At 44.4% G+C, this 22,074-nt stretch overlaps 1 long non-coding RNA gene across 3 annotated transcripts; it reads left to right on the top strand.

Moving 5' to 3' along the window:
* Nucleotides 1-216: 216 nt before the first annotated feature.
* Nucleotides 217-5,850, top strand: LOC149127906 (uncharacterized). 3 transcript variants are annotated; one of them, XR_016229631.1, is made up of 4 exons: nt 217-327; nt 2,384-2,749; nt 4,532-4,568; nt 5,155-5,850. It is a non-coding gene; the product is annotated as an uncharacterized LOC149127906 (long non-coding RNA). The 3 variants fall into 3 exon arrangements; XR_016229632.1 differs by lacking the exon at nt 217-327 and adding an exon at nt 1,473-1,684; XR_016229633.1 differs by lacking the exon at nt 4,532-4,568 and having other exon boundaries at nt 218-327; nt 5,155-5,849.
* Nucleotides 5,851-22,074: the final 16,224 nt, after the last annotated feature.

Below are 22,074 nucleotides of genomic sequence, written 5' to 3'. Positions count from 1 at the left end.
TCTCCCCCTCCTTCTCCAAGGGTTTTGAAGAAGATGCTTTGAAAGGAAGATGCCTCAACGACAAAACAGAGTGACTCCGTGGTTTGGGTGGGGATGGAAAATGAAGGGTATTTTAAACTTAGGGATTTGCAACTTTAAAAGGCAGGACTTTAGCATTTCTTTTATCAGAGTAGGACAAATTACAGATGCTTTCAATCTTGCTTGATTATCCTGAGTGTACAACAATGGTCTGGGTCTGTGTCCCTAGTGGAGAGCCAGTCCCTCCTTCAAGCTGCTTTGTCCTGGGACTGGAGGGCTTGCACACCGGTATTTTTACGGAGGCCACAGGTTTGTCATTGACCCCACTCTGCATGGCTGTCCCCAGGATATATTTTATATGTGTCTCTGTATAATTTCCTTCCTGGCTAAGCCTCCAGCTTTCCAGCAGAAGAGCCGCTCTTCAAGTCTAATAAGAGTTATCATTGATCCTCTTGGCTCTAAGTGAAGCAAAGCTGTGTGATTACCCACTTCCCCTGCTCTGCCGCTGTTACAGGCTTCCCAGGGCTCTGGGGAAGCAGCTACAGAAAGCAGTCAGAGACAGGAGGAGGTCTTTCCCTGCCCAGACACTGGAGGCAGCGTGAACCCTGCACAACTCAGCCACCACTAAATGTTCGCGCAATTCCCTTCACTGCTGTTAGAGGAATAGATGAAGGCAGCAATGGCCCTCCAACAACCCTTGACTCTCGTCATTCTGGTTTCTGGGTTCCTGGCTTCATTTCAGTTGTCTTTGTCAATTATTATTTTGATGACCTGAATGTAACAGTAGATGCCAAAGACAGGGATGTAAACAAATTGGAACACATTTTTCTGTGCTAACAAAAAGTCCTCAAGCAGATGGTTGGTAGCTTCAGTTTACCTGTTCTGTGATGCTAATTAGGGACTGCTGCTTAAACTCTTATTCGCTGTTTCATCTTTAGACTATTGCCTTTTGTCATCATATTCTTCCCTTCAGAGACAATAGGAGGGTACTTAGAAAGCTTATGGAAAATGGAAATGAAAGATGTTTATTGCAAAAAAATTGAAACCCATGCATAGTTATTTTCAGAATACACAGTTTCATACACTGTTTTAAGAACACTATGGGGGTGGGGTGCTGTGGCTCAGCAGGTTAAAGCCACAGCCTGCAGTGTCAGCATTCCATGTGGGTGCCATTTCGAGTCCCGGCCGCTCCACTTCAGATCCAGCTCCCTGCAAATGTTCCTAGGAAAGCAGCAGGGGATGGCCCAAGTGCTTGGGCCCCTGCAGCCATGTTGGGGGGCCCCAGAAGAAGCACCTGGCTCCTGGCTTCAGCCTGACCCAGTCCTGGCTGTTGTGGTCATCTGGGGAGTGAACCAGCAGGTGGAAGATCTCTCCTTCTCTCTCTGTAACTCTGCCTTTCAAATAAATATAGATCTTGAAAAGGAAAAGAAAAAGAATGCTTTCTGAGGCCAGCATTGTGCACGGCAGGTTAAGCTGCAACTTGGTGTGACGGCATCCCCTATGAGCACTGGTTCTAGTGTTGCCTGTCCCACTTGCAATCCAGCTTCGCAGTAATACCCCAGGGGAGGCAATGGAAGATGGCCTCTACCACCCACATGAGAGACCCAGATAGACTTCCGGGCTCCTGGCTTCCGCCTGGCCCAGCCCCAGCCATTGCTGCCATTTGGTGAGTGAATCAGGGGATAGAAGATCTCTCCCTCTCTCTGACTTTCAACTAAAATAAATAAATCTTTTTTCCCTTTTATGCATGAATTTCAATAATGTTTGTACCCAAATAAATTTTCTTTCTACTTCCATTTTCCATGAATTCTTTTTTTTTCCCTTCCAGAAACCTTTTAAGGTACACAAACGTCACGCATTTCATAAACACAACTTTAGGAACATAGCGATTCAATTGCATTATATTGCATCCACATTCCAGGCAGGAAGAAGAAAAGAGTGTGGGGGGGGGGGGAGTATCCAGTGACCTTTGACCTTTTTTCCAGGAAAGCAAAGAACAATGCCCGGAAATTTCTCTGTTCCGTGCTCACTCCTCACTCCAAAGTAGGCTGGCCAGGTGAGCACTGGCCAGATTCCCCAGGCTTTGCTGTTGAGTCAGGCAAGGTGGTGACCGGCGGCCTTCCGCCCAGAATTGGGATGTGGTTTTGTAACCTTGCTTCCTGGCCTTGATTTCACTGTCTCACTGCTGACAGCTCAGAGCCACTCTACCAAGTGACTCGGCACTTCATCCTGAAGGGTCCTAGGACTTCATCAAGCCCTAGGGGCAAATCTCCTGGAAAACATGAGCCCCTCTCCCAATACACAGTGCCATTGGGTTAAAATGCATGCTTACATATGGATTAAATCAACATGCACTTTTGTGCAGGTATCAAAGCGGCAAGCTTCTCACCTCCGCGACCGCGGCTGTGTGCTCAGTCCGCGGAGGATCAGCCGTGGACATCTCGCCTCCGCGACCGCGGCTGTGTTCTCCGTCCGCAGAGGAGCAGCCGTGGACACACTACGCACAAAAACAGCAGTCATCTGTTACAAGCGATAAATCGGAATCAGCACACGGTCCTGGCCACTGCAGAATCCTGCTTCCTTTCTCTGAGTGCTTTCCTGGTGTTTTTAATTGTTGTTGATTCTGGATTACTCCTTGAGTGTGGTCACCGGGATCTAAGTGGGAGTGGCTGCTGCCTCCCTATACCTTTGTGAATACCCACAGGCAGAAAAAGCTGACGCCTTTACCGAAGTAAGTTCCTGACAATTATTTGCAGGTGATTGTTTCATTTTGTGGCACTTCTCTCTCCTCTCTCTCTCCTCTCTCTCTAATAAGCACATGAAGTGCTTTTATTAGCCAGCTCTTCCAGTGGTGAGCTATTTCGGAGACATTTTATGGTAAGGCCATTATTACTGAGAACTCCAACACGAATGAGATTTATGCTTCTGTGTCAAGGTGGAGCGAAGGTGATTTCCCTTGAATGCATTATCCACTTCTTGTTATATAATATCAACCATAGCTCGAGGTCACAGAGGACAGAACCTGCTCCACCGTTTAAGCCTTCTCGTAGCACAGAGCCATAGGGTCCTCTGTAATTGGAGGACTCTCCTAAACTCACCGTGGCTTCCCCGTGACAGACGGGTCCCAGACAACTTGGGAGTCAACTGCTGAAGAGTTTGGTTTGGGGACCTCAGACAATGGCAGGTGCTACGGAGGCCGTCTCTACCAAGGCCGTGGAGTACCCATTCACTGCTAGGTACCCGCTTCTCTCTCATAACTTTAGAACAGCTGTAGCTGTGAACCACCCTTAGGAAAACTGGGTAGAGAATCACACACATTGTGCTATGCGTTCTAGGGTGTGGAGGAGGCGTCCAGGTGAGGAAGGTCAGCCTCCAACCTGCCCTCCACCTGGAGATAAACTGTTTAATTGGAAAGAATTGGCCTCCTTACCCAAAACGTGGTGAAATTGCTTTGGACGCATTCTAAGATGTCTTCAAGCTATGAGAGAAAGTCTACTCTGAAAAACTGTTGTTTTAGGAAAGCCTGGGATCTTAGGGGGACAGAGCAAATCTACGTGGAGTTTCACAGTCATCTTTTGGCATGTCTCACGCACAATGGAACAGCAATGCAAGAGAGAGATATTTTCTGTGTCATGTCTCTCCTTCCACCTCACAGCTTCCGCAAGACCCCTCATTTCTACTTTGAAATTGTATGTGCTGGGAGTGCCACAGCCTTTATTTTCTTCTCTACAAGTTACCAAAGGGTTAAGGTCTTTGAGGCTGAGGAACAAATTCAGCACCTGCTGCTGTCTCCTCCACTTGCCTGTTTTTCTCCTCAGGCCATCTCTCCCCCATCTTGCTCAGCACCTCCTAACGTGCAAGTAGATGCCAGGAGACATGAACAGTGTCAGAAGGTACAGAAACAGCCAAACCCACCACCCCTCCCCGCCTCCAAGCACCACTACTCCAAAGCTAATACAATGAAGCCTACACCTGAAATAAATAGGAAACAAAGCAAAGGAGAAGGAGAGGGTGTCTTTCTCCTGTAGAAATCATATTGTTTGATCAATTATCTGCCTATTCTTCGTCCATTTCTTTCTGCTTCCCTCCCAATTTTCAGAATAAGCAGACACTGGTTAATACAGTGTGGAATGAGCAAGAAAGCTGATGATAAGATCTTGCGCTGGCTTCTGTGCTGCCCTGACTTGATTCTTGTTCTCTGGAAGTGCAGATCCAGGATGAGGAGTGAGGGCTGGGTCCAGAAGCCCACAGAGCAACCTGATCCCCGGCAGGGTTAGTGGGGATGCAGACAGGAGGGGAAGAGCTCAAATGCCCAGCAACTCGTCACTCTCCATTTTGGAGAAAAGCTGTCAGAGATACTGTAGGAGAGTGGAAAATGTGTTTCAAGAAGGATTCTTAAGTGAAAAGTGGGAAAATTCTGCAGCTGACCATTGATGTCTGCTGTGGCTCTGATTAAGAGAATGAAGTTGTCTTTTCTGGTCGCATATACTCTTTTTTTTTTTTTTTTTGACAGGTGGAGTGGACAGTGAGAGAGAGAGACAGAGAGAAAGGTATTCCTCTTCCATTGGTTCACCCTCCAATGGCCACTGCAGCCGGCGCACCACGCTGATCTGAAGCCAGGAGCCAGGTGCCCCCCTCCTGGTCTCCCATGGGGTGCAGGGCCCAAGCACTTGGGCCATCCTCCACTGCCTTCCCGGGCCACAGCAGAGAGCTGGCCTGGAAGAGGGGCAACCGGGACAGAATCTGGCGCCCCGACTGGGACTAGAACCCAGTGTGCCGGCGCCACAGGCAGAGGATTAGCCTAGTGAGCTGTGGCGCCGGCCCTGGTCGTATATACTCTTTAGTTGGCTGGCCTTAAATAAAATTAGCTTACACAGCAGTGCTAATGCAACCTCGATAATGCACAACCTCCATTTTGTGCAACTGATTCAGATTTTGTACTTTTGAATCCCAAAAGCTGCTCAGGATATCATGAGAATCCATTAAGAAAAGTCACATATTATTAGCCAAAATGGTTGAACAAATGGTCTTTGATGTTCATTTTAGCCTCGAGATTCAATGATCCAAAGAAATACTGATTTCTCTCTCAGTCACTCCTGTTTTTTCAATCTGGCTCCCTCATTTGTGTCTTAACAGGTGCTGAACAAGACAGGCTGTCTGATGTGCAGTAATGCAAGCACCTCCTGCTCTCTGAGGTCAGCAGTGAACTCAGCGTGGAGGACAGATGTGACATTTAAAGGACTAAATGGAAGCACATCCACAAGCAAGCATTCTATCAGGAGCTCCCAGTCCAACAACACAAAGGAGGAAAGAAGTCGCTGCCAGTTGAACAGGGTGTTTGCAGCTGGTAGACCAGTCCTACCAAGCACTTATGCTGAAGTGTAGGACACTCAACAGTAATTGAAGAAATAGACAATACTGGCGAAGGTGACTGTGGTTTTTAAAAAATGAAGAAAAAAAATTATTTGAAAGCAGTTTTACCCTAATTTCTGATTTCTAACCCCTTTCTTCTAATTTCTGATTCTACAGATTTCTAACCCCTTTCTTCAATTTTTTCACATTTTATTTTTGAGGATTTATTTACTTATTTGGAACATCATAGTTACAGAGTAAGAAACACACAGAGAAAGAAAGAGAATCTTCCATGCTCTGGTTCACTCCCCCAATGATGGTAACATCCAGTGCGGGGCCCAAGCCAGGGGCAGGAGCTTCATCCGGGTCTCTCATGGGGGGAGCAGGGGCCCAAACACTTGGGCCATCTTCTGCTGCTTCCCAGGCCATTAGCAGGGAGCTGCATCAGAAGTAGAGCTGTTGAGGCCCAAAACCGGCTCTCATATGGGATGTGGGTGTTTCAGGTGGTGGCTTTACCTACTATGGCATAAAACAAGCCCCAATGTTTGCATATTTTTGAATTCCATAACATTATGAGAGAAGGAAGCAAATGCACTAATATATTAAAATAATTTTTTGTGTCGAAGGCTTTCATGTTTTAGAGACAGAATCTATAGGAAAGCATTGTGGCAAATCTAGAAAAATGTTTTTCATTGCATTATTTACTACTTTACTTGGAATTTTTAAACAAGGAGTTTTTCATCTGTTTTCTCAAAGATATATCTCTCTATTCCTGTGCCCCAATTTGAAGGGCAGAGTTACAGAGAGGCAGAGGCCGAGAGAGAGAGAGAGAGAGAGAGAGGTCTCTCATCTGCTGGTTTACTCCCCAAATGGCTGCAACTGCCAGAGCTGCACTGATCAAAAGCCAGGAGCCAGGAGCTTCTTCTGGGTCTCCCACTCGGGTGCAGGGGCCCAAGGACTTGGGTCATCTTCTACTGCTTTCCCGGGCCATAGCAGAGAGCTGGATGGGAAGTGGAGCAGCCAGGACTCCAACCAGACATATGGGATGCTGCTGGTACTGCGGGTGGCTGCTTTACCCGCTGTACCACAGCACTGGCCCCACACCTATATATTTTTGCTCTTCCTTAAACAAAAACAATATCCTGATCTGATCATTCTGCATTGTGTATTTGTATTGAAATGTCTCTTTGTACTCAATAAATATGTAGGATTATTGTGTAGCAATTAAAAATTACAATGTATTTTTTGCACTGAGAGAGTACAAACCATCAACCAGGAAACTCAGCCAAGAACCTGGCGTGAAGGAGAGCATCACGTGGTTTGGTGCTAATGATTTCTGTTACACGAGAGGTGAACACATGATAACAGGCCGATACGTCCACCTGCAACTTTGCTGTGAGCCCGCATCATGTTACACCCTAGGCTAGATACTGCTCTGAAAACACGCAGGGATCCAACTTTCAAAGAAACTCATCCTTCGGTCGACAAGAATCTACAATCAACAGAACAAAGCCAATATGCTGGTTCTAAATATTCAGCAGTCAGTACTACACGCTCCATGCGTATTAGGTATAAAATAGGAATAAATGTTCTTTAGGGGCCAATGGAGTCTACACATGGAGTGAATCTCAGGAGTCCCACTCCTGTGTTGTGGGCCCTGGGTTCTTGCTCTCTGTGCCTTGTTTTCCCCGTTTTTGTGTCTTTCTCACAGAGCTGGAAGGAAGAGAAGCACACCGCGTATGTGCAGGAGTCAGCCTTTATGGGAATAGTGCTGCACAGCCAGCAGCCCTCACACACGCCTCTTCTGCTCACAGCCTGTGCCTGGGCTCCGGCTCGGCAGGCTGGGTTGGCGGGGTCTGCTCCATCTGTCTCTTGTTCTGGACCCAGACTGGAGGAGCAGCCACATCCGGGAGTCTGTTCACATCCTGCAGGAGACAGGACCTCAGAAGCACAAAAGAAGCAGGAAATATCCCTGAATACCTTCGCTGTACTGGTACTGGTGCAGCTAGTTATGTGGGCCAGCCCAGAGCTGATGGGAGAATGCTTTATAGTCTAGACTGTTCCCTGGACAACCGTGTCAGGTCTGGGGACCGTGGAGTTTCATGGACAAGAACATGCTGTCACTGTGTGTAAATTATGTCCTACAATGTTGAGTACACACTCCTCAAGTCTCCCAGCCTTGATCTTGCAGGGCTCTGTCTCTTACCCTTTAGTCCCTCACCAAGATGTTGGGTGAGCTCTGAACTCCAGGCCACCACAAGGGGCCACATATCGAAGTCCACTTGGCCGTTTCTCCAAGGCAGCATGGCGGCCTCTGGGTTGAGTTTCCCTTCCCAGATCACAATAATCTTATTCAGCACCTTTTTCTGGTTTTCCTCTGCTAAGCTTTCTTTGGTCATGAAAATTGAAAAATGAATCTCTTTTCCTTTACATCAGCATTATTCAAGAGAAATATGTGAGCCACGGATTTGCTGCAGTGCTTTCTGGTAGCTACATTGAAAAGTGTTCAACATGTTCAACAAAAGTATCCAAAATACTTTCATTTCAAAATATAATCAATGTAAAAATAGTTTTATTTATTAATAGATATTTTTCTTTCACACCAAGTCTTCAAACCCAGCGTGTATTTTACGTCTTTTCACATTGTAATTTAAATTACCCCCATTTCAAGTGCTCGATAGTCATAGATGGCTACAGATTATTCTGTTAGAGTGAAACTCTGCATTGTACCTTTGCTTTGTCATTTATTATCGTGTGTCTGTCTTCTTTCTACTAGAATAAATGTACTTATTTTTGTTCTCTTTCAGTACCTCTGATGTTTGCTTGGATGTTGATTTTACTTTAGGTTCAACCAGGCACTAAAAACATAAACAAACAAATAAACAAAACCCCCAAACCAAAATATCACTGAAGTAACATGTAAAGACATAAAAGCAGTGAGGTACAAATTAAGTCACCTACAGTTTGAGCCTCAAGTCTGACCCGAGGTACAGAACCCTGACGTGGCCTTCAGATCATTACTAGTCAGATTTCAGAATGGACTGTCTCTAAATGTCACACATATTCAAATGATTTTTTAAGTCATTAATTTGATCAACCTATGAAGCCACAAGTTCTCTCTCCTGCAAGGTAGCTAAGGTTTATTGAAGCAATTCAGCACAACTTATTTTTTATAGATGCTACTTAACTGGAATGACTGCAGGATGTTATGCGACTATAAATAAAACCATAAGAAGCAACGGTGCATGTAAGGCAGTAAGTTGTGGGAAGAATCCTCGCAGTTGTCTAGTAAGGTTGGACACAAAATAGGCAGGGCAGTCATGACCCGGAAGGTTAGGCTGTGGTAGGTGTCGGGGACTAATGGTCGCCCAGAGCCATTTGGGCTCCTAAAGTAAGGATCCCGAAGTCCTATTTCCTTCACTAAACCATCTATAAATCTGTTGTCACATTTATGGTTAATGATGCATGGGTGAGAAGTCTGCTACACATGGATCTCACATACGAGACATAACAACTTAATAGGAGATAGTTGGGGATAATGTTAAGACTTTCTAAAAAAAAATCCATTACAAATCTGCTCATAAACCAGAAGAAGATTCCAATATTAGTAAATGTGCCAGCATAAATGTGGGCTCCTGGTTTCCTGTGGGTGCACAGGAGATCCCTGTAGGTGCAGAGGCCTCCATGAAACACACTGGATTGCTCAGGGATTGCGAGATGCAAAACCGGTTCTTCCGTCTGCTAGCTGTTGATCTTATTGTTGAAGAAACAAGTGAAGCTAAATCTGAGATTTGAGGTTGTCATTTTATTTTTTTAATTTTTAAAATTGCTATAAGAAGTCCCTCATAGGCATGGTTGGCCTGGCATAGAGCAAACACTCAATATTGGACTATTGTTAATGAATTTAGAAAAATATCTTTGACTACTTTTTGAAAAGTCAGCCTGATATCTTCATTTATCCCTATAAAGAAGAATGAAGTATTCCCTGCAGGGAACGATGCCTGACATGCCTGAACATTTTACACAGAATTCTTCATGCGTTATTTTCTAAAATCTCTTCTTTTTTCTGCATCAAAAAAGATGTATTTATTTGAAAGGCAGAGTGACAGTGAGAGAGAGGAAGAGACAAAGAGTATCTTCTGGTTTACTCCTCAAATGGCAGCAACGGCCAGCAGCAACGGCGAGGGCTGGGCCAGGCCAGCACCAAGAGCCAGGAACTCCTCATGGGTCCCTCACATGGGCAGCAGGGGCTCAGGCACCTGGGCCATCCCCTACTGCTTTCCCAGGCACACCAGGAGCAAGCTAGATCAGAAATGGAGCAGCTGGGATTGAGACCAGCCCTCCAACATGGAATGCTGGTGTTTAAAGAGGCAGCTTAACCTGTTGTGCTACGATGCCAGCTTACAAGCATTTTTCTTATAGGTTTATAGCACTACAAGTCTCATAAAAGCTGATTACTAGGTAAATGATACAGCACTTCATTGTACTATAATTGGGCCCTTGTGGGGGAGGCTGAATCCGGAAAGGCCTAGAGGAACTTCCTAAGCCTGCCTCCAGTTTGAAAACCTAAGTTTCAAATCCCAGGCGGTAAACGACCCAGCCCCAGGGCACTTTTGCCTAAGGATCATCGAGGTGTTATAATAGGATTGGCTAAGACCCTTTTGCATCACATCACCCCACCCCTTGCCTGCAACTGCTCTGTACGGTAGCTTTCTAAACACCTCCCTTTTACAATAAAGTGAGATCCTGCTTCGACTGGACTCCCCACCACGTCTGATTGTCCCCGGGGTTTGGGGAGGCTGAGTGGCCGGTGGCGCACTTCCCCTCCTCGGCCAAGGTAAGCTGTGGGCAGCCTGCCTGATTCTCTGGTGGTGATGAGGAAGAGTCACCGCAGGCACTGTGTATATTCCAATATTGTGATGTCCAGTCTACCAAGGCAGGATAGGATTGTGCACAAAATTAAGATCTCTTTTTAAACTGAGACGTCCATGAAAAAAAGGACCTAATAGACACAATTCCATTAACTTTCTAAATATTTCCCAACGTCGGTATTATACATCATGCATCTTTTGGTTTAAAAATTCAAAGAAGAAAACACAACTGGCTTCAGATATTTACAGCCATCTCACATTCTGTTGATCCCTGCACCCCATCTATGATACTGACCTCTGACCTGCGTGTTTTAGAGTTCTTTCTCTGGGCAGGCAAGTGGCCCAGCGATGAAGACGCTGCTGGTGCCTGCATCCCATATCACAGTACCTGGGCTCAAGCTGCCTCTGCTTCTGATTCCAGATTTTCCTGCTCAGCGTACCCTGGGAGGCAACAGGTGCTGATCCAAGTTCCTGGGTCCTTGCCACCTGTGTGGGAGACTCCAATGAGTTCCCGTCTCCTGGCTTCAGCCTGTCCCACCTCCAGCAGTTGTGGGCATTTGGGGAGGGAAGCAGTGGATGGAAGATCTCTTTCTGTGTCTTTCTCTCCACCGTTCAAATAAAATAAAAGTAAATAAAATTTTTTTACAAAGCATTTTTAAAATTGTTGTAAGCAATTGTTTTCCAATTACGCTAGACTCATAGGATTTTAGGGGGTCCATCAGTGTGTGAAAGACACATAGGACGGTCCTATCACTTACAAATGTCAAATGCATCTCCAGTCAGAAGGCATCAAGGAAGTTGGTCCTATACCGCAGTGAGCTGCTTTGGGCTTCCTGAGTTAGCTATTCTATTCTCAACATACACGGTCTCATTGATGGTTTCTATTTGCAAATAGAAATATGTTCTTTTTTTTTTCCATTCAGACTGCAATGTAGTAAAGGACGATTAGAGACAAGTACACTTATCTCGCCAGTGAGGACATTGCTTGGCTACTAAGGAAATACTCCAATCCAGTGTGATTTATCGTCGCATCACATCTGTTGAGGTACTAAGAAGCACATTGCTGAAAAAGCACAGGAACGCATTGCAAATGGGATTCATAGAAGGGAAAGCGAGATCACGAATTGTCACTGTGAAAGAAAAGAGCTTATTCTACCAGTTTGCTGCAGCAGATTAAGCTATCCTTCCTTAGCGGTGGTGGACACACACGGAAGCGAATCTGTTCAGCAGCATACTGTGTGCTGTGACTCGGATGCCACCTCACTTCTTAACAGGTGCTCTACAGGTCACCTGGTCCGGTCTGACGCTCAAGGAGAGACCGCATTCTGAAATTCAGTGCTGCCTCGCTGGCTTCCTGGGAACCGAGAGTCAACCAAAGCAAGTCAGAAAATGCTGATTATTTTTTTCAAAGGAATGACAAGTGTCCACAGGACGTGAAATTAAAATGTCTAATGATCATTCCTTCTTGCTGTGAATTTTGAACATCTGTTGGCCCAGCTTAAACTCATCCTCAATGAACTTTGTGATACAATCATCATCATTTGGCTGCTTCTAACTGACAGGAGGTCCTCCACCTTAGGAGGTATCCAAGTCACTATTTTGCTCCTCTTTAAGGAGTCAGATGCAACCTGAGGCTTTCTAAGTTGGTCCAGGACCCGAGGGGTTCCTTTCCATGGTGAAACAAGAGCACACTGGCATGGTAGGTCCACTGGAACGTGACACTCAAGGAACTCCCGTAAGAACCCTCAGTGCTGAAAGCCAAACACAGCTGCAGAGGGCAGAGAACCTGAGCTACGCTTTCCGAGTTTGTGTAGTCACGCTGCATGGCGCACCTTCTGAGAATCAGCTACTGCTCTGGGCACCAGAGTTTGAGACGGTGTTTTTGACCCAGGTATAGGCAAATGAAGGGAAAGAAACAGGCAAACAGAACATTCTGGTACAATACATGGACAAGGTGATGTGGGACACATAGGAGTATGATGAAAATTTAATGGATATATCCTATGTCTATTTCTTAAGCTTTAATTATGATATTTATAGGTATTAAAATAAAGATTCGGGGGCTGGTGCTGTGGCCTAGCGGGTAAAGCCACTGCCTGCAGTGCCAGCAGCCCATATGGACACCAGTTTGAATCTTGGCTACTCTACTTCTGATCCAGCTCTCTGCGATAGCCTGGGAAAGCAGTAGAAGAAGGCCCAAGTCCTTGGGCCCCTGCACCTATGTGGGAGACCTGGAAAAAGTTCCTGGCTCCTGGCTTCGGATTGGACCAGCTCCAGCCGTTGCAGCCTTCTGAGAGTGAACTAGCAGATGGATGACCTCTCTCTTTCTCTCTCTCACTCTCACTCTCACTTTCTCTCTGCCTCTTTGTGTCTGTAACTCTGCATTTCAAACAAATAAATAAATCTTTAAAAAAATAAAATAAAGATTCGTATACTCTAAATATATCAGTAAACTAAAATTTTGGCCACTCTAAAAAAATTCAGCTTTTCTAATCAATAACTGCATTCACTAAATCATATATTAAAATAAATACTTTCTGAAACAAATTAAGTTGGGAGTCAACAATGCTAAGAGTATTTCAAAGAGTTCAAGGAGAAAGAATTACACTATAAGTTGATTTGGTGCAAAGCAGTTTGAAATTCAAGCACCATTTCTTCAGAATTATGTGTTTTCCATGAACTTTTTGAGGGCCACTCATGTACATGGATTTCAAACTTGTTTTTTGTACCAAAAGATTCCATTTTCCATGAGTCTTTGTGTGTATTGACCTCAGAACAAATTTGTTTCAGAAACTGTTTTATTTTTTACATGACTGAGAGGGTGAATTTCTTGAAGGGCCCTCATACTTGATTTTATTTTACAAGCAACCTAAAAATTGGAGAACTTTTCAGCATTTTGACCAACACTGCATACTTATAAAAGGTTCACTCCACCACTAAGACATACCAGTTAGAAATGTTCCCAGTCTCAGAAAAGAGCCTCACAGTATCTGAAACGCAGATGGACATAATTGAAAGGGAGAAACAGGCAAATTTGCAACTCTAGTTAGAGAACTTAATGCTTCTCTCTCAATAATTGATGCAACAATTAGACCAAAAAATCAGTAAGACAGAGAATTCCTGAACCACGCTATCAACAAACTTGACTTAAATGATAATGACAAACCAATCCGTACCCACCCAACAACAGAATCAATTTCCTTTCCAATTGCACATGGAAAGTTCTCTAAAGTAGATAATATCGTAGACCTGACGACCATCCTTGATAAGTGTCTAAGTACCAACATCATTTAAAGTGTGTTCTCTCAGCACAAAAGAATTTAACTAGCAATCAACAGCAGGAAGATAAATGGAAAGAATCTCCAAATACTTGAAAATAAAGCAACACATTTCTAAATAGCATTAAGTATCAAGGGTGATATTGGAAAATATTTTTGAGTTGAATAGAATGAAAGCACAATATTATTGATGTCAAAATTTGTGGGATACAATTAAAGTAATCTTTACAGAGGAATTTGAAGCTTTGAATGTTTTTTTCTTTTACCAGAAAATAGGGAAGCTTTCAAATCAACGATCAAAGCTCCAACCCTAAGGACCTGGAAGACAGCAAAGGAGGATGGAGCAAGTTAAGGGCAAGGCAAAGAAAAGAAAGCAAATAATACAGATAAAAGCAGAAATCAATCCAGCTGAAAACAGAAAACCAATAGAGAGAATCAATGCAATCAAAGCTGTCTCTGCGAAAAGAAGGTACAACTGCTAAGCATGCAGCAGCACAGGTCCAAGAAGGAGAAAAAAGGAGAGGGCTTCGGCTTCTGGTGCCACCCAGGAGGAGCTGGCAAGCCGCAGGAAGCTGCACACGGTGGAAAGTCAGCCACACTCCTCAGACCCATCCGAGAGGTGACAGCCCAGGGCAAGCCGCTGCACCCAGACGCAGAAACGCACAACCGACTGGAGCAGAAAGCACAAGCAGGCACTCCGTGGGACTGTGACTGGGGCGAGGGAGTCTGCACTGTACTCCTGCACCGCAGGAGAAACCGTGAGGACAGCTCTGAGACTGCCAAGCACAGGGCACCAGGGCAGAGAGGGCCTCCACACTGCGGCAGCTCCGCCCTGAGGTTGGTCTGCTTTCACGGCTGCTAGTGTAGAAACCCGCAGTCCCCGGGGAGAAAGGGGCCCCCCGGAATCCCCCCGAGCGCTCTGGCCCTCTTTAGCAAGTCTGTCCTCAGTAGAAACTATTGGACCACAGCCCAACCCATGGGGATTTGCTCAGAGCCTAACTAGCTAGGGGAAGGGAAACAGCCAAGTCCATGCCAGTCTGGCCGTCCTGTCCTAGAGTGGGTGGGGGTCAGAGCCAGAGCACCTGTGACGGTCACAGCCTGGGGGACAGGCTGCTGACAGACAGACCTGGGAGAGCTGCTGCCTCGCCCACCACATGGCTGCAGGACCGTTTCTAGACGTCCTTTACCCAGTACTCTCCAGAAGAAATTAAGGCGCACTAAAAGGCCAAAAGGTACTGATAGAACAGACAGAGATGGTAAACAGCTGTGAATAGGAGCAGACATTTAACCTAGGGGCGCAGGTGCCCGCATTCCACATTGGGTTGCTTGGGTTTGATGCTGGCTTTAGCTCCTGATTGCAGCCTCCTGCTATCCTGGTGTTGGAGGGGTAGTGGTGATGGCCCAAATAAATGGATTCCTGCCAACCACATGGGACATGGATTGAGTTCAAACTGCCGGCTGTCCAGACCTTTGGGGAGTGAACCAATAGATGATCTCTCTCTCTCTTCCTCCCTCCCTCCCTCCCTTTCTCCCCCCTCCCTCCCCCCCCATTTCTTTGCCTCTCAAATACATAATAATAATAGTAATATTTTAAACAATAAGGTTCAAACGGATCAGGTAGACAGCGTGGAAGAAGATGGGCATTGTGTACAGACAGATGGAAACGCTAGAATGAATCAAAGTGGAATGCCGGGAATCATACCACTAAGAGAAACGAAGCGTGCTTTCCTGTTAATCTATTAGTGGATTGCCTGCGGCTGAGAAAACACCCTCTGAGCCTGAGAAACTTCAGTAGAAACTTCCAAGACTGAGAGGTCAACAAAACAAACTGAAGAAAGGGAAACAGAGCGGAATATTCAAGAGTCATGAGGCAACTGCAGAACTTTGCGTACACACATGAAAATAACAAAGGAGAGAAAGTTTCTGAAGAAATGTGTGAAATAACAGTGACTGACAATTTCCCCCAAATTGATGTTTTATACAAAGCTACAGATTCAGGAAGTTTAGAAGACAACAGGATGAATGCTCAAAACAAAACAAAACAAAAAATAACAGGGACCAGTGCTGTGGTATAGTAGGTTAAGTCTCTGCCTGCAGTGCCGGCATCCCACATGGACGCTGGTTTGAGTCCCGGCTGCTCCACTTCCAATCCAGCTCTCTTCTGTGGCCTGGGAAAGCAGCAGAAGATGGCCCAACTGCTTGAGCCCCTGCACCCATGTGGGAGACCTGGAAGAAGTTCCTGGCTCCTGGCTTTGGCCTGGCCCACTCCTGGCCATTGTGGCAATTTGGGGAATGAACCAGCCAATGGAAGATCTCTCTCTCTCTGTCTGTAACTCTGCCTCTGAAATAAATAAATAAATCTTAAAGAAAAAAAAAAGAAAAATCCAATACTTAAGTATATTATGCTCAAATTACAGAAAATCAAAGTTAAAGGACAAATTCTGAAAAAATAAAAGTCCAAAGAAACATCTTAGCTGTATTTAGAGCAAAAATAAGAATTGTACCTAGCTTCACTTCAGAAACCAATAGAGCAAGAAGAGAGCAGAATGAAATATCCAGAGTGTTGAGAAACAACAAAACACATACAATCAAACACACTTATAATTCTGTACCCTGAAAAATTATACTTCAAAAGCAAAAAAGAAACAGACTTACTCAGGCAACAACCATAACAAAATTGAAAGAATTTATTAACATGAATTGCAAGAAATGTTAACAGAAGAGAGAAGGGAAAGTGTATGTGTCAGAAACTCAGACACACATAAAGAGAGTATCATAGAGAAAAACAGTGAAAGGAAAAATGCAAACTTTTGTTTTTCTTATTCTTGATAATCCTAAAATATAGTATTTTATTAAAAACTAATAAAAATGCATTAAATTATGCTTATGCATTTCTATTTAAATGTGTATAAGTTGAGATCCATGACAATAATGATAATAGACAGGAAGGGGAAATTAGGATCATGTTATTATTACATCATGCCAGCACTACTTGTGCAGTGGTGTAGTATCATTTGGCTGTGGACCTGAAGGGGACAGCACTGTGGTGCAGTGGCTTAAGTCATGGCCTGCAGTGTCAGCATCGCATACGGGCACCAATTCTAATCCTGGCTGCTCCACTTCCAATCAAGCTCCCTGCTAATGCACCTGGAAAGCAACAGAGGATGGTCCAAGGCCTTGGGCCCCTGCACCAACCTGGGAAACCCCGAAGAAGCTCTTGGCTCCTGGCTTTGGCCTGGCCAGATCCTGGTCATTGCAGCCTTTTGGGGAGTGCACCAGCAGATAGAAGATCAATCTCTCTTTCTCTCTCTCTCTCTGTCTCTCCTCTCTCTCTGTAACTCTACTTTCAGGTGAATAAATAAATCTTTTAAAAAATATAAGAAAGTGGACCCATATTAGTTGAAAATGTAAATTGGAATCTCCTAGGCAACCACTTTAAAAAGTTAACAACAAAGAGTTATAGTCGATACGTTGATAAAGAAGGGAAAATAGAACCATATAAAATGCTCAGCTGGAGATCACTAAGGACAGAAAAAGCACGGACCAGTGGGAGACAAAAATAGGCAAGGAGAACAAAGGCAACAAAATAGAAAACAGTAACTACATCAAGAACCACTGTGGGTGCCAACGGCCTACATCCATGCATTAAACGACAAAGACTGGCGGGATGAGACTAGAAATGTTGTCTACAGGAAACCTACTTTACACATAAAAACACATAGAATGGAAAGTAAATGAGTGGACAAAGACGTATCATGCTCACAGTCACGAAAAGAAAGGGGGAGAAGTTGCATTAATTTCAGACAATGCTGACTTCAAAGCAAGGGAAGTTATCAGGGATAAAGGACATTGCGGGCCGGCGCCGCGGCTCACTAGGCTAATCCTCCGCCTTGCGGTGCTGGCACACCGGGTTCTAGTCCCGGTTGGGGCGCCGGATTCTGTCCCGGTTGCCCCTCTTCCAGGCCAGCTCTCTGCTGTGGCCAGGGAGTGCAGTGGAGGATGGCCCACGTGCTTGGGCCCTGCACCCCATGGGAGACCAGGAGAAGCACCTGGCTCCTGGCCTCGGATCAGCACGGTGCACCGGCCGCAGCACACTGGCCACGGCGGCCATTGGAGGGTGAACCAACGGCAAAAGGAAGACCTTTCTGTCTGTCTCTCTCTCTCACTGTCCACTCTGCCTGTCATGAATAAATAAATAAATAAATAAAAAAGGACATTGCATGGTGACAAGGGGTCTGTTCTCCAAGGAGACGTAGCAATCCTTAATGTGTGTGTGCCTAACCACTCGGTGGGGAGAGACTGGTAGAAGCACAAGCAGAAATAGACGAGTGCACTACTGCAGCCAGGGCCTTCCACGCTCTTCTCTCCTACGTGGACAGGTTCTGCAGGCAGAAAATCACTAGAGATGACCTCAACAAGACCATCAGTCAACTGGTTATAAGGGACAGCTATAGACTACTTCATCAAACAGCAGCAGAATAGTCATGTTTCTCAGGCTCACGTGGAACATTGCTAGACACACCACACCCAGCTCATAGCAAACCACCAATTATACGAATGGAAATTACACCACGTCTGCTTTCAGACTATTGTGAAACTAAATCAGAAATCAAAACCAAAAAGGTAACTGGAAAAGCCCGAACTGTTTGGAGAATAAACAACAGACTTCAAAATAACACACGGGTCAAAGAATAAATTCCAAGAGAAATTGCACACTATTTTAAATAATAAAAATGGAAACATCAAAATTTGTAGACTGCAACAAACACAGTGGATGGAGGGAAATTTATAGGTCAATGTTATAAAGACTAGGAAAGAATAAAGATCTAAAATCAATCCTGTAGGTTTCTACTTTAGGAAAACAAAGAAGAGCAAGTTAACTCCCAAGTAAGCAGATCAAAATAAATAATAAAAATGATAGTAGACATCAATGAAATTGAGAACAGTAAGTCAGCAGAGAAAATCAGTGAAAGCAAAATAATGACTCTTAAAAATCAGTAACATCAGATAACCTTCTAGACAGGCCGAGAACAGAGAGAACACATAACTTTAACATCCAAGTAAAATGGGCATGCATCAGTACAGATTCCATGGACATCAAAAGGAAAATAAAGGAACACTCTGAAAAACTCTATGCTAACACATTTAATAGCCCAGATAAAATAAACAAATTCCTTAGAGATGCAATTTGCCAAAACTCAGGTAAGAAGAAACAGACTCTCTGAATAGGCCTCTAACTATTAAAGAATTGAATCAGCAGTAACATTTTCAAAACAGTAATCGTCAGGCCTGGATGGTCCTTAGTGAATTTGATCACACATTTAACAAAGAAAGAGTGCTACAATGTCTTTCAGAAGATAGTAGATAGAAGCAGAGGGAACACTTCCCAACTCATTCTACGAAGCAAGATAAAAAATAAATATTACAAGACACTTACAACTCAATATCTTATTCGAACACACATGCAAACATCTTCATAAAAAACCCCAACAATTTATAAAATAATTTTGCACCCTGACCAGTTGGAATTCACCACAGGCATGTACCCCTTGGCAAAAATTTGAAAATCAGTTGATGTAATTCATAGCATCAACAAGCTGAAGAAGAAAAAAAATCTCATGATTATACCAATAGACAGAAAAAAACTGGGATGCCAGTGCCATGGCTCACTTAGTTAATCCTCCACCTGTGGCACCGGCATCCCATGTGGGCGCTAGATTCTAGTCCCAGTTGCTCCTCTTCCAGTCCAGCTCTCTGCTGTGGCTCGGGAGGGCAGTGGAGGATGGCCCAAGTGCTTGGACCCCTGCACCCACATGGAAGACCAGGAGGAAGCTCCTGGCTCCTGGCTTCAGATCGGCGCAGCGCTGGCTGTAGTGGCCATTTGGGGAGTGAACCAAAAGAAGGACGCCCTTTCTTTCTGTCTCTCTCTCTCTCTAAAAAAAAAAAAAAAAAAAAAAAAAAAAAAAAAAAAAAAAAGTAGAAGAAAAAGAAAAAAAAACTGACAAAATTAAGCATCCATTCATGAGGAAAACTATCAAAAAAAAAAAAACAAGAAATAGAAAGGAAAGACTTGGAATTGATAAAGAATACCTGCAAAAAACTATAGCTAACAATTTACTTAATAGTGAGACGCTAGACGCGTTCCCACTAAAATCAGGAATAAGGGAAGGTCAGGAAGACAATATTATCAAGCCTTTCTTTCTTCCGAACTTCATCTCCAATGCAATCCCACTCAGAATCCCAGCAAGTGACTGTGTGGAGATCAACAAACCGATCCTGAAGTATACAGGGAGAAGCAAAAGATTCAAAACAACCAGCAGAAATGTGACAGAAATGAACAAAATTGGAAGACTGATGCTACTCGACATCAAGGCTTATTATAAAACCTTCTAGTGCTGATGAAAGAATAGATAAATAGGCTGAAAGAACAGATAGCCCAGAAGTAAGTCTGTACAAAAATGGGCAACTGACTTTTAACAAAGAGGCAAGGGTGAAACAACAGATGATCTCATCAACAAGTGGTGCGTAACATCCACAGAAAAATCTAGACATTGACCTCACACTCTTCACAAAAAATTTAACTTAAATAGATCACAGACTTTATATAAAATGAAAACGAGAAAAATCCCACAAGACATCACAGGAGAAAATCTCAATGACCTTGGGTTTTACAGTAGCTTTTTAAATATCCCAAAGGCAGCATCTATGAAAAAATTGATCATCTAGAATTCATTAAAATTTAAAATTGCTAGCCTGCAAAAGACACTGTCAAGAGATTGAAAAGACAAACCATTTATTGAAAGGACTGTTTTCTGAAATATACAAAGAACTATTTAAAACTCAGTAACTTAAAAAAAAGTTAAAAAATGAGTCCAAGAAATTAACAGACATCTCAACAAAGACAATATGTAGAAGATTAAACAGGCTCCACATAATGCATTTTCAGGGACATGCGAATCAAAGCAACAATGAGATACCGCCCTATCTATCAGAATGGCCGAAGTCCAGAATGCCGACCAGGATGTGGAGTGCTAGAAACGCTTAAGCATTGCTCATGGGAATGCAAAGTCGCACAGCCACTTGTGAACCAGTTTGGCAGTCTTTTACAACACTATACGATTAATATCCAGACTATATGAGCAGCTCAAGAACCTCAACCACAGGGGCCATCACTGCAGCACACTAGGCAAAGCCATTGACTGTGACGTCGACGTCTCATGTGAGCATGGGTTCCAGTCCCGGCTGCTCCACTTCTAGTACATCTCTCTGTTCTTGCACGTAGGAAAGCAGCAGAAGATGGCCCACGTCCTTGGGCCCCTGTCACCCACATGGGAAGCCTGGATGAAGTTCCTAGCTCTTGGCTCTTGGCTTCAGTCTGGCCCACCCTTGGTCATTGTGGACATTTGGGGACTGAAGCAGAAGATGAAAAGATCTCACTCTGTCTCTCACTCTCTCTGTCATTATGCCTTTCAAGTAAATAAATAAATCTTAAAAAAAAAAGACAAGCAAAGAAAAAACTCAACAACAAAACAATCAATAGAGTTAAGAAATTGGCAGAGCTCTCTGCTGTGGCCAGGGAGTGCAGTGGAGGATGGCTCAAGTGCTTGGGCCCTGCACCCCATGGGAGACCAGGAGAAGTACCTGGCTCCTGCCATCGGATCAGCGCGGTGTGTCGGCCGCAGCACGCTGGCCGCGGTGGCCATTGGAGGGTGAACCAACGGCAAAAGGAAGACCTTTCTCTCTGTCTCTCTCTCTCACTGTCCACTCTGCCTGTAAAAAAAAAAAAAAAAAAAAAAAAAAAAAAAAAGAAATTGGCAGAGGACCTGAAGAGACAATTATCAACAGAAGAAATGCAAATGGCCAAGAAATAGATAAAAACATTGCCTCTCTCTCTCTCTCTCTCTCTCACTGTCCACTCTGCCTGTCAAAAAAAAAAAAAAAAAAAAAAAAAAAAAAAAAAAAGCCGGTGCCGCGGCTCACTAGGCTAATCCTCTGCCTTGTGTTGCCGACACACGGGATTCTAGTCCCGGTCGGGGCGCCGGATTCTGTCCCGGTTGCCCCTCTTCCAGGCCAGCCCTCTGCTGTGGCCAGGGAGTGCAGTGGAGGATGGCCCAAGTGCTTGGGCCCTGCACCCCATGGGAGACCAGGAGAAGTACCTGGCTCCTGCCAAAGGATCAGCGCGGTGCACAGGCCGCAGCGCACCGGCTGTGGTGGCCATTGGAGGGTGAACCAAAGGCAAAGGAAGACCTTTCTCTCTGTCTCTCTCACTGTCCACTCTGCTTGTCAAAAAAAAAAAAAAAAAAAAAAACAACATTGCTCAACATCACTAGCCATCAGGGAAATGCAAATCAAAACCACAGTGAATTCACCTCACCCCTGACAGAACAAATGTTGGTGAGTATGTGGAGAAATAACTCCTGTATATTATTGGTGGGAATGTACATTACTGCAGCTGCTGTGGAAAACAAAAGATTTCTTAAAAAAAAAAAATGGAGCTGCCACATGGTCCAGCAATCCCACTACTGGATATATACCCCCAAACGTGTAACAGAGAT

Source organism: Oryctolagus cuniculus, chromosome 2 (assembly GCF_051225735.1).
Source record: "Oryctolagus cuniculus isolate XC-2025 breed Fujian yellow rabbit chromosome 2, ASM5122573v1, whole genome shotgun sequence".
Lineage (NCBI taxonomy): Eukaryota > Metazoa > Chordata > Mammalia > Lagomorpha > Leporidae > Oryctolagus > Oryctolagus cuniculus.
The sequence above is the reverse complement of the archived record's forward strand: the minus strand, read 5'-3'. Positions and strand labels throughout refer to the sequence as shown.